The 10,242-nt window shown below is 53.6% G+C and overlaps 1 pseudogene; it reads right to left on the reverse strand.

Moving 5' to 3' along the window:
- Positions 1-1,233: 1,233 nt before the first annotated feature.
- On the reverse strand, positions 1,234-1,414 carry LOC137422739 (U2 spliceosomal RNA; annotated as a pseudogene).
- Positions 1,415-10,242: the final 8,828 nt, after the last annotated feature.

Raw genomic sequence — 10,242 nt, forward strand, 5'->3', positions numbered from 1 at the left:
GTCCCCCAAGGTTCAGTTCTTGGCCCCCTCCTCTTCATCCTTTACCTGTCCCCGCTCGGTCACTTAATCCGCCGTCATGGTCTCCAATTCCACTGCTTCGCCGATGACATCCAGCTTTTCATCTCCACCAAGTCCGTCTCCACCGACACCCACTCTATCCTGACAAACTGCATCACTGAAATAAAATCCTGGCTTCAAATCAACTTCCTCAAGCTTAACTGTGATAAATCTGAAATAATCATCATTGGCCCAAAAACGCTCACAAAATCCACCCATAACTTTGCCCTCAACATCGACGGTATCCCAGTATCCACCTCCCCTCACATCCGGAATCTTGGCGTCATCTTTGACCAAACCCTTTCCTTCGACAAATACACTAAACAGATCACAAAGTCAGCCTTCTTTCACCTGAAAAACATTGCCCGTCTCCGCTCATCCCTCTCCTCCACGGCTGCAGAAACCCTCATCCACGCCTTCATCACCTCCCGTCTGGACTACTGCAATAGCCTCCTCTATGGTTCACCCTCAAAAATCACCAATAAACTCCAATACATTCAGAACTCCGCTGCCCGTCTACTCACCCATTCCCGGACCCGTGACCACATCACCCCCGTCCTTTACAAGCTTCACTGGCTCCCCATCCCCCAGAGAATCCAGTACAAAATCCTCCTCTTGACATACAAAGCCCTCCATAACCTGGCCCCATCCTACCTGGCTGACCTCCTCTCCAGACACACTCCCACCCGCAACCTCCGCTCTGCTGGTACCAACCTCCTGACCCCCTCCATCCGGACCAAATTCAGATCCTGGGGGGACAGGGCCTTCTCCATCGCTGCTCCCACCCTCTGGAACTCACTACCTCACACCATCAGAGACTCCTCCTCACTCACCACATTCAAAACATCACTAAAGACCCACCTGTTCAACACTGCATTCAACATTCAACCCACAGCATTTAACCCCTGACTATCTCTTCTCCTTCTCCCTCCTTTTGCTTTAAATATTTCCCTATTGATTCTTGTCTTTTTGCAATTGTTGTTTTCATGTATTGTTATGCATTATGTTTGCCACTCTGTCAAAACGCCTTTGGGCTTCTGGAAAAGCGCTATACAAAATAAATGAATTATTATTATTATTAACGGAGTTTTGAAATTTAAATATTCCTCCAAGTGGAAAAAACACCTTCAACTTTTAATCTAAGAATCTTTTTTTTGTTTTCCAGGTCTCCCCCAAAGGGGGTGCACCGTTCCCAGAGATACTGCAATACCGGATCGGTGCGTGGAGCGGACGGAGCAAGCCCCTGATCCAACTCCCGATACCAGAAATCCATTGAATAGACTAGTCCCGCATTGCGGGACATATCAGCTATTAAACTGATAAGAACAGTGTCCTTTTCCTTTCAATGAGAAAAAATGTAAAGTGTCCTTTTACATGAGAATCACCTTTATCATTGAGCGGCGCCAATCCACAGAAAAACGAAATTACCTCGAAATGGCCGCCGTTTGGTGCCGACATTGCAGCTGTGAATGTTCGTTCATATCCTGGTATTAAACAATCATGATGTGATGTATATATTTTGTTCATCTTGGTAGAAATACAGGATTTATCGTGTGGAGAACAACAGGAAGAGAGGAATTGAGTTTAGCGTAATGACGTCATGACGCTCTGGGAGGGAGGAAATGACGTACGCCACACACACTCCACACGTACGCCACACACACTCCACACGTACGCCACACACACTCCACACGTACGCCACACACACTCCACACGTACGCCACACACACTCCACACGTATGCCACACACACTCCACAAGTACGCCACACACACTCCACAAGTACGCCACACACACTCCACAAGTACGCCACACACACTCCACAAGTACGCCACACACACTCCACACGTACACCACACACACTCCACACGTACACCACAAGTACGCCACACACACTCCACAAGTACGCCACACACACACCACACATACGCCACAAGTACGCCACACACACTCCACAAGTACGCCACACGTATGCCACACACACTCCACACGTACGCCACACACACTCCACACATACGCCACACACACTCCACATGTACAGTCGTACGCCACACGTATGCCATACGCACTCCACACGTACACCACACACACTTCACACGTACGCCATACGCACTCCACATGTATGTAACCAAATGCCTAATCATGCTTTTCGCTTCGCGAGCGAAGGTAACAACCTCATGAGCCATATTCTCACCTGAGAGCTGCAGTCAAGGCAGCCATGAATCCGTTTTAGTGCGTTGTGTCGTCCGGAAAACGGTAGAAAGCCATGGCGGCCATATAATATTGAAAATCGCCGCATGCCCATTTTCGAAAGGAACCTTCCTCTACTCAACCCCAACACACACTGCACAAATGGATTTAATCTGACAAGCCGTTCTGCTCGAAATTGACGGAAACCAATTTCAAGATGGCTGCCGTGGCGGCCATATTGAAAATCGCAGCGCGCCCATTTTCGAAAGGAACCTTCCTCTACGCAACCCCAACACACACAGCAAAAATGGATTTAATCAGACAAGCCATTCTCCTTGAAATTGACAGAAACCAAAAGTTGACGGATGCCCGCCCGCCCGCCCAGACGACATCCGTCACGACAATACCTTTTGGCGCATTGGGCTGAGGGGTGAAAAGGACAAATATTATTGACTAGCAGCAGTACCCGGCGTTGCCGGGCGGGGGAGGGGAGGGGAATGGGAAGGGGAGGGGAGGGGAACGGGGGGAGTGGGAAGGGGAGGGGGAGGGGAACGGGGGGAGTGGGAAGGGGAGGGGAGGGGAACGGGGGGAGTGGGAAAGGGAGGGGAGGGGAACGGGGAGGAGGAGAGGGGGAGGGGAGGAGAGGGGGAGGGGGAGGAGGACACAGGACACTTCCTCTTCCTCTCCCTCCTCCCCTTCCCCTCCCTTCCCCCTTCTCCTCCCCCCCTCGCCTCGTTCCCCTCCCCCGCCCGGCAATGCCGGGTACAGTTCAATGGTCTGGCGGCGAGGCTGGAACATCACGTGATCGCTCTGAGCGAATCAGCGAGCTGCTCTGGCACATGCTGAGATTCAGTGTGTAATGTTCCTCGCTGAAATGCGCTGAGGTAAATCTGAATAAAAAATATGGATCTCGTCAAATATTTTTAGGTAGGTCATGTCTTTCCCAGGCTCAATGGCCATGTCCATGTCCATGCCAAATATCAAGTACGTGAGCCTCTCCGTTTAGGAGTCTATAGGTAACACACAAACAAACTGTGTTTTATAGTCGGCGAAGCCGGTGTTGTGAATAAACGCATATGTATTATGTTGAAAACCAGATTATGCTGGATCCCTTGGCTTGAGAATTCCGAAGCTGTGACGCACCAAATCGCTCAATGGAGGCCGCCATCTTGCGGATGCGGAGGTATGCATAACAAATTTGAAAAAGTTCCATAGGAGTTTGTTTCACCCGTCTTTTTTTGATTCACAATCTTATGCACCTCTAATTTGTAATTCAAATACTTTAAGACCAACCTCAGCCCGCACGGGCCTGGTTATCTTAAACGAAAATCGTCACCAAACACCGGAACCAATGAGATTCGAGCATTTGAAAAAATATTTCAAAAACCAAATCACTCAATGGAGGCCGCCATCTTGCGGATGCAGAAGTATGCATAACAAAATTGCGAAAAAGTTCAATAGGAGTTTGTTTCACCCGTCTTTGTTTGATTCACGATCTTATGCACCTATAATTTGTAATTAAAATACTTTAAGGCCAACCTCGTTATCTTCAACGAAAATCGTCACCAAACACCAGAACCAATGAGATTCGAGCATTTGAAAAAATACTTCAAAAAAGCTTATTACGCGTTTCGGAGGCTGAAAACGGCGTCAAATATTCTAAAATTGACGAAGAATTATTTTTTAGAAATCTCACGGTCGTAGGGGATAGTTTTTCACGGCCGGAAATATCCGAAGTTGAGACGGAATTCACCGAATGGAAAAACCGAAACCGAAAAAGAACCGAAAAAGAACGGAAAAATGGCCTCTAAAGGTGGTTTTTTTTTTTTTAATCAAGAAGGAAATTTTATCAATTTTAATCTCATCCAGAATGCAAATGGTGTCATTTTGAACTAGGTACGGTACCTACTACACCTACCTACGACCAACTACCTAACCTACTGATGCCATAGTGATGGGTAAAATAGTGGCAAGAGGCTTTGGCTTCGCCGGCTCAATGCGGCTTTGCAGTCGGGTACTAGTAGCCGGCGAAGCCGGTGTTGTCAATGAACGCGTACGTATTATGTTGAAAAAACAGATTATGCTGGATCCCTTGGCTTGAGAATTTCGAAGCTTTGACGCACCAAATCGCTCAATGGAGGCCGCCATCTTGCGCATGCGGAAGTATGCATAATAAATTTGAAAAAGTTCCATAGGAGTTTGTTTCACCAGTCATTTTTGATTCACAATCTTATGCACCTCTAATTTGTAATTAAAATACTTTAAGACCAACCTCGGCCCGCACGGGCCTGGTTCTCTTCAACGAAAATCATCACCAAACACCGGAACCAATGAGATTCGAGCATTTGAAAAAATATTTCAAAAACCAAATCACTCAATGGAGTCCGCCATCTTGCGGATGCGGAAGTATGCATAACAAAATTGCGAAAAAGTTCAATAGGAGTTTGTTTCACCCGTCTTTGTTTGATTCACGATCTTATGCACCTATAATTTGTAATTAAAATACTTTAAGGCCAACCTCGTTATCTTCAACGAAAATCGTCACCAAACACCGGAACCAATGAGATTCGAGCATTTGAAAAAATACTTCAAAAAAGCTTATTACGCGTTTCGGAGGCTGAAAACGGCGTCATATATTCGAAAATTGACGAAGAATTATTTTTTTGAAATCTCGCGGCCGTAGGGCATAGTTTTTCACGGCCGGAAATATCCGAAGTTGAGATGGAATTCACCGAATTAATCAAGAAGTAAATTTTATCAATTTTAATCTCATCCAGAATGCAAATGGTGTCATTTTAGGTCTGAATTTGCGAAATTTTGTGAGCTGACCAATCAGCGATCAGCTTAGGTCAGCCAATCAGAGCCATCAACATGGTTTGATTAACTACAGTCACACATTGCCGTTGAAACGGCGCTATCGTCTGATCTGTCGGCACTGATCTTACTGCAAGCTAACTTCTTCTGGTGGAGGAAGCCGCAGTGCCCGGAGAGAACCAGTCCTGACAGCGACTGAAGTTAGAAGACTACACACATACTGTGAAAACGTATATTAAGCCCAGTTAAAATTTCTTAAAATAGGCCCTAAGCTAGCACATCGTATAGTTACTTCCTTAAGCTTCTTGTGACATTTATTGTATGTAGGTATTGGGGAGGACTGTCTGCTCTTCTCTTTTACCAAGTCTTACCAGGTACGGTACCTACCACACCTACCGACTACCAACTACCGAACCCACTGATGCCATCGTGATGGGTAAAATAGTGGCAAGAGGCTTTGGCTTCGCCGGCTCATTGCGGCTATGCAGTCGGGTACTAGTATTATGTATAGATAGATTGTAAAAAGGTTGATGGAATTAAATAATAAAAAGGACAAATATTGCTTGTAAAAAGGTTGATATAATTAAATAATAAAAAGGACAAATATTGATTGTAAAAAGGTTGATATAATAAAAAGGACAAATATTGATTGTAAAAAGGTTGATATAATAAAAAGGACAAATATTGATTGTAAAAAGGTTGATGGAATTAAATAATAAAAAGGACAAATATTGATTGTAAAAAGGTTGATATAATAAAAAGGACAAATATTGATGGTAAAAAGGCTGATGGAATTAAATAATAAAAAGGACAAATATTGATTGTAACAAGGCTTACATGGGACACCCAGAATTTTCTATACAAATCTACAGGCACTTGCAGGATGGTCCAGACTCGAAAGGTATGCACACTCACCTCGCATCCTGACCCAACTACAAACTATTTCACAGGTAAGGCGATTCAGCAGTGCGCCTTGCCTCGGATAGACGTTCAACGGCCATGTTGTCTGCTGACAATTTCTGGACGTTAAAGACCCCCATGGTGTTCTTTGTGAAGAAGAGAAACCCCCATGGTGTTCTTTGTGAAGAAGAGGTGAGTACCCTGGCCATATTCTTACTATAATTCACCAAATGTCTGTCTGTCTGTTCAAGGTACCGCAAAAACGGCTGAACCGATCGCAACGAAATTTTGGGTGGGTAACCGACACCCCCTGGAGTAAACTAGGCTACTGTGGTGCTGTGCACACACGACTCGATTGCCAGAGAGGTAGGCCACAACGCGTGGATACAAACGAAAGCATTTTATTACACGTTCGCTCATCAGCACTGGGCAGGCTCGACCTTAGAGCCCGCATATATGTCCCGAGGCCACACCTTGCCCCCGGGCGTGGCCGATCGGCCGAAAGGCGGGGCATGTATTTCAGTTCCCCGCCTGGACGCTCGCGCCACCCTCTGGTGCGCGGAATTATTGACCCTTGTGCCCGCCACACGCGCCCCCCCCAGAATTCCCGCGCACCTGAAGGGTGAGCTTGCGGGGAAGCCGGATGACCCGGCCGAAACGCCCCCTGGTGATGCGTGCAGGGCTGGGGGGTAGCGGGGCTGGGGGTGCCGGGGGTCTGACCGCCGGGGGGCGGCCTCGACGCGGAGGCAGAGCTGCTTGCGGGGGGTGGTCCAGATCGAGGTGGGCCGGCTTGAGGCGGTCCACAGAGATACAATCCGGGGCACCGCCGATGTCCACGGTGAAATGTTTGTCCCCGGTCTCCAGCACGCAGAAGGGCCCGTCGTACGGGGGCCGTAGCAGTGCCCGGTTGGCGTCGTGCCAGACTAAAACGTACTCCGCCGTACGAAGCTCCGGGGCGACGTGGGAGGACGGGCAACCGTGGTGTGCCGTCGGCACCGGGGCGAACCTCCGGGCGGTCTCCTGCAGGGTGGAGCGCTGTTGCGCCGCGGACCAAGGAGCCGTGGAGTCTGGGATAAATTTGCCTGGTACCCGCAGCGGTTGTCCGAAGACCAGCTCCGCCGAGGACGCGCGCAGGTCGTCCTTGGGCGCCGTCCTGAGGCCCAGCAGGACCCAGGGGAGCCTGTCGGCCCAGCTGCCGTCGCGGAGGCTGGGCCGGAGCACGGCCTTCATCGAGCGATGAAAGCGCTCGCACAGGCCGTTGGCCTGGGGGTGGTAGGCCGTGGTGCAGTGCAGTTTGACGCCGAGCCCTTGCGCCACTGCTCCCCAGAGCTCCGAGGTGAACTGGGGGCCGCGGTCGGACGAGACGTCCGAGGGGGCACCGAACCGGGCAACCCAAGTGGCGATGAAGGCTTGCGCCACATCAGCCGCAGACGTCGCCGCCAATGGCACGGCCTCCGGCCACCGTGTGGTGCGGTCCACCATGCTGAGGAGGTGGATGAACCCCCGCGAGGGGGGCAGAGGTCCCACCAAGTCGACGTGGACGTGGTCGAACCGACGCTCGGGCACCGTAAACGGGGCCAACAGCGCCTGGGTGTGGCGGTGGACCTTTGCGCGCTGGCACGCGAGGCACGTCCTGGCCCAGTCGCGGACGTGCTTCCTGAGGCCATGCCAGACGAACTTCGCCGCCACGAGCTTCTGGGAGGCCTTCGTGCCCGGGTGGGATAGGCCGTGGATGGCGTCGAAAACCGGGCGCTGCCAGCCAGCAGGCACGATGGGGCGAGGCCGGCCGAGGGAGACGTCGCACAGAAGGGCCGCGCCCGTGACGTCGAACGGCACCTCGGTGACGCAGAGGCCCGTGACGGCGGTCCGCAAGGCCTGGACGCTGGGGTCGGCGGTCTGGTCCTCCGCCATCTGGGCATAGTCGATCCCGAGGTGGACCGCGTGCGCGACGGACCGGGAAAGGCAATCCGCCACCGGGTTGTCTTTACCCGCGACGTGACGGATGTCCGTCGTGTACTCGGACACGGCAGAGAGGTGACGTTGCTGCCGGGCCGACCATGGCTCGGCGACCTTGGCCATCGCGAACACAAGGGGCTTGTGATCAACGAAAGCCGTGAACGGGCGGCCCTCGAGCAGATGGCGGAAGTGTCTGACCGCCAGGTGGAGCCCGAGCAGCTCGCGGTCGAAGGTGCTGTACCAGCGTTCATGCAGGCGCAGCTGCCGGCTAAAAAACGCCAGGGGCTGCCAAGCACCACGCACCCACTGCTCGTGCACCGCGCCCACCGCGTAGTCCGACGCATCGGTGGTGAGGGCGATCGGTGCATCGGGCGCCGGGTGCGCCAGCATGGTTGCGTTGGCCAAGGCCAGCTTTGCGCCCGCAAACGCCGCGGCCATCGGCTCCGACCAGGCGATGTCACCTTTGCCCGGCTTTCCCCGGAGGGCCTCTTGCAGGGGGCGGAGGAGCTGGGTGACGCGGGGCACGAAGCGGTGGTAAAAATTGACCATGCCCAGGAATTCCTGGAGCCCCTTGATCGTGCGGGGGCGCGGAAAACTCTTGACGGCCTCCACCTTGGCCGGTAAAGGCACGGCCCCGTGCCTGGTGATGCGGTGCCCCAATAAGTCGATGGCGGCGACGCCGAAGCGGCACTTTCTGGGGTTGATGATCAGGCCATGCTGGCCCAGGCGTTCGAAAAGCGTGCGGAGGTGGAGCAGGTGCTCCTCCCGGGACGCGCTCGTGACTAGGATGTCGTCCAGGCAGACATAGATGAAAGGTAAGTCGCGCAAGACGCTGTCCATGAGCCGCTGGAACGCCTGGGCCGCATTCTTCAACCCAAAAGGCATCCGCAGGAACTCAAAGAGGCCGAAAGGGGTGATGACGGCCGTCTTTGGGACATCGCCCGGTTGTACGGGGACCTGGTGGTAGCCCCGGATGAGGTCCACCTTGGAGAACATGGTCGTGTTTGCCAACCGGGCGGAAAAGTCTTGGATATGCGGGACCGGGTAGCGGTCGGGGGTGGTGGCATCATTGAGCCGGCGGTAGTCACCGCACGGCCGCCATCCGCCGCCGGGCTTCGGCACAATGTGCAGAGGAGAGGCCCAAGCACTGTTGGAGCGCCGTACGATACCCAGCCGTTCTAGCGTGGCGAACCCCGCTTTCACCACGGTGAGCTTCGTGGGGTCGAGGCGGCGCACCCGGGCGTCGACCGGTGGGCCGACGGTGGGGATATGGTGCTCCACCCCATGCTTGAAGGCCACCGCTGAAAAGGTGCGCCGCGTGAGTGCCGGGAAACTGGTGAGGAAGCGGGTAAACTCGTCCGCTGCCGGAAGCGTACAAACTAATCTCGCCGGGACGGAACCTTTCAGCAAGCCGCTTGGCAAGCCGCTCGGTGAGCCGCTCAGCGAGCTGCTCAACGAACAAGCGAGCGAGCTGAAGGTTTCGGCCTGGATGAGACGTCGACGCTTCACGTCCACCAACAGCCCATACGCACAAAGGAAGTCCGCACCGAGCAGGGCCATTGGCACGCTGGCGGACGAACAACCACTGGAAACGCTGCCCTCCGAACCGCAGGGAGAGGCAACGCTTCCCGAATGTGTGGATGGGTGTTCCGTTGGCGGCAAGCAAAGCGGGGCCCCGGCCCGCGGCTTGCTTGTCGGACGCGGAGGCAGGGAGGACGCTTACCTGCGCTCCCGTGTCGAGGAGAAAACGACGACCAGATGAGGTGTCCGTGATGAACAGGAGGCTGCCGGAATGGCCAAAGCTCATGGCCGCAAGTCAGCGCCGGCCCGGTCGTTTCCTGACCCGTCAAAAGAACACGGCTGGCGGCACGTTCTAGCCTTGCGGCCGAACCTGGCGCGATAGTAGCACCAGGTTTGCGGCGGTGGCGGCCGCGTCGGCCGTGCCGGCGGCGGTGGTGGTGGCGGCGGCGGTAGTGAGCGGGGCGTAGCAGCGGCCACGAGGGAAGCCAGGGGCGCTGTCGCCTCCGCACCGGGATCCACTACGTCAGCACCGTAAACCGACCGCGTGTCGCAGGCCGCGAAAAATTTGTCAGCCTCTCTGGCCAGGGCGCGGGGTTCCGTGATTTTGGAACCGGCCAGCGCAAGGCGCACCTGTACAGGTAGCTGGCGGAGGAAAAGTGCACGGAACAAGAAATCCGGGCGCTGGTCTCCAAGCAGGGACAGCATGAAATCCATCCGGACGGATGGTCGTGTGTCGCCGAGGGCGGGAAGGTCCAGGAGGCGGTCGGCACGTTCGACCTCCGTGAGCCCGAACGTGGCGAGGAGG

This window comes from Myxine glutinosa, chromosome 4 (genome assembly GCF_964187855.1).
Source record: "Myxine glutinosa chromosome 4, kmMyxGlut1.1, whole genome shotgun sequence".
Classification (NCBI taxonomy): Eukaryota; Metazoa; Chordata; class Myxini; order Myxiniformes; family Myxinidae; genus Myxine; species Myxine glutinosa.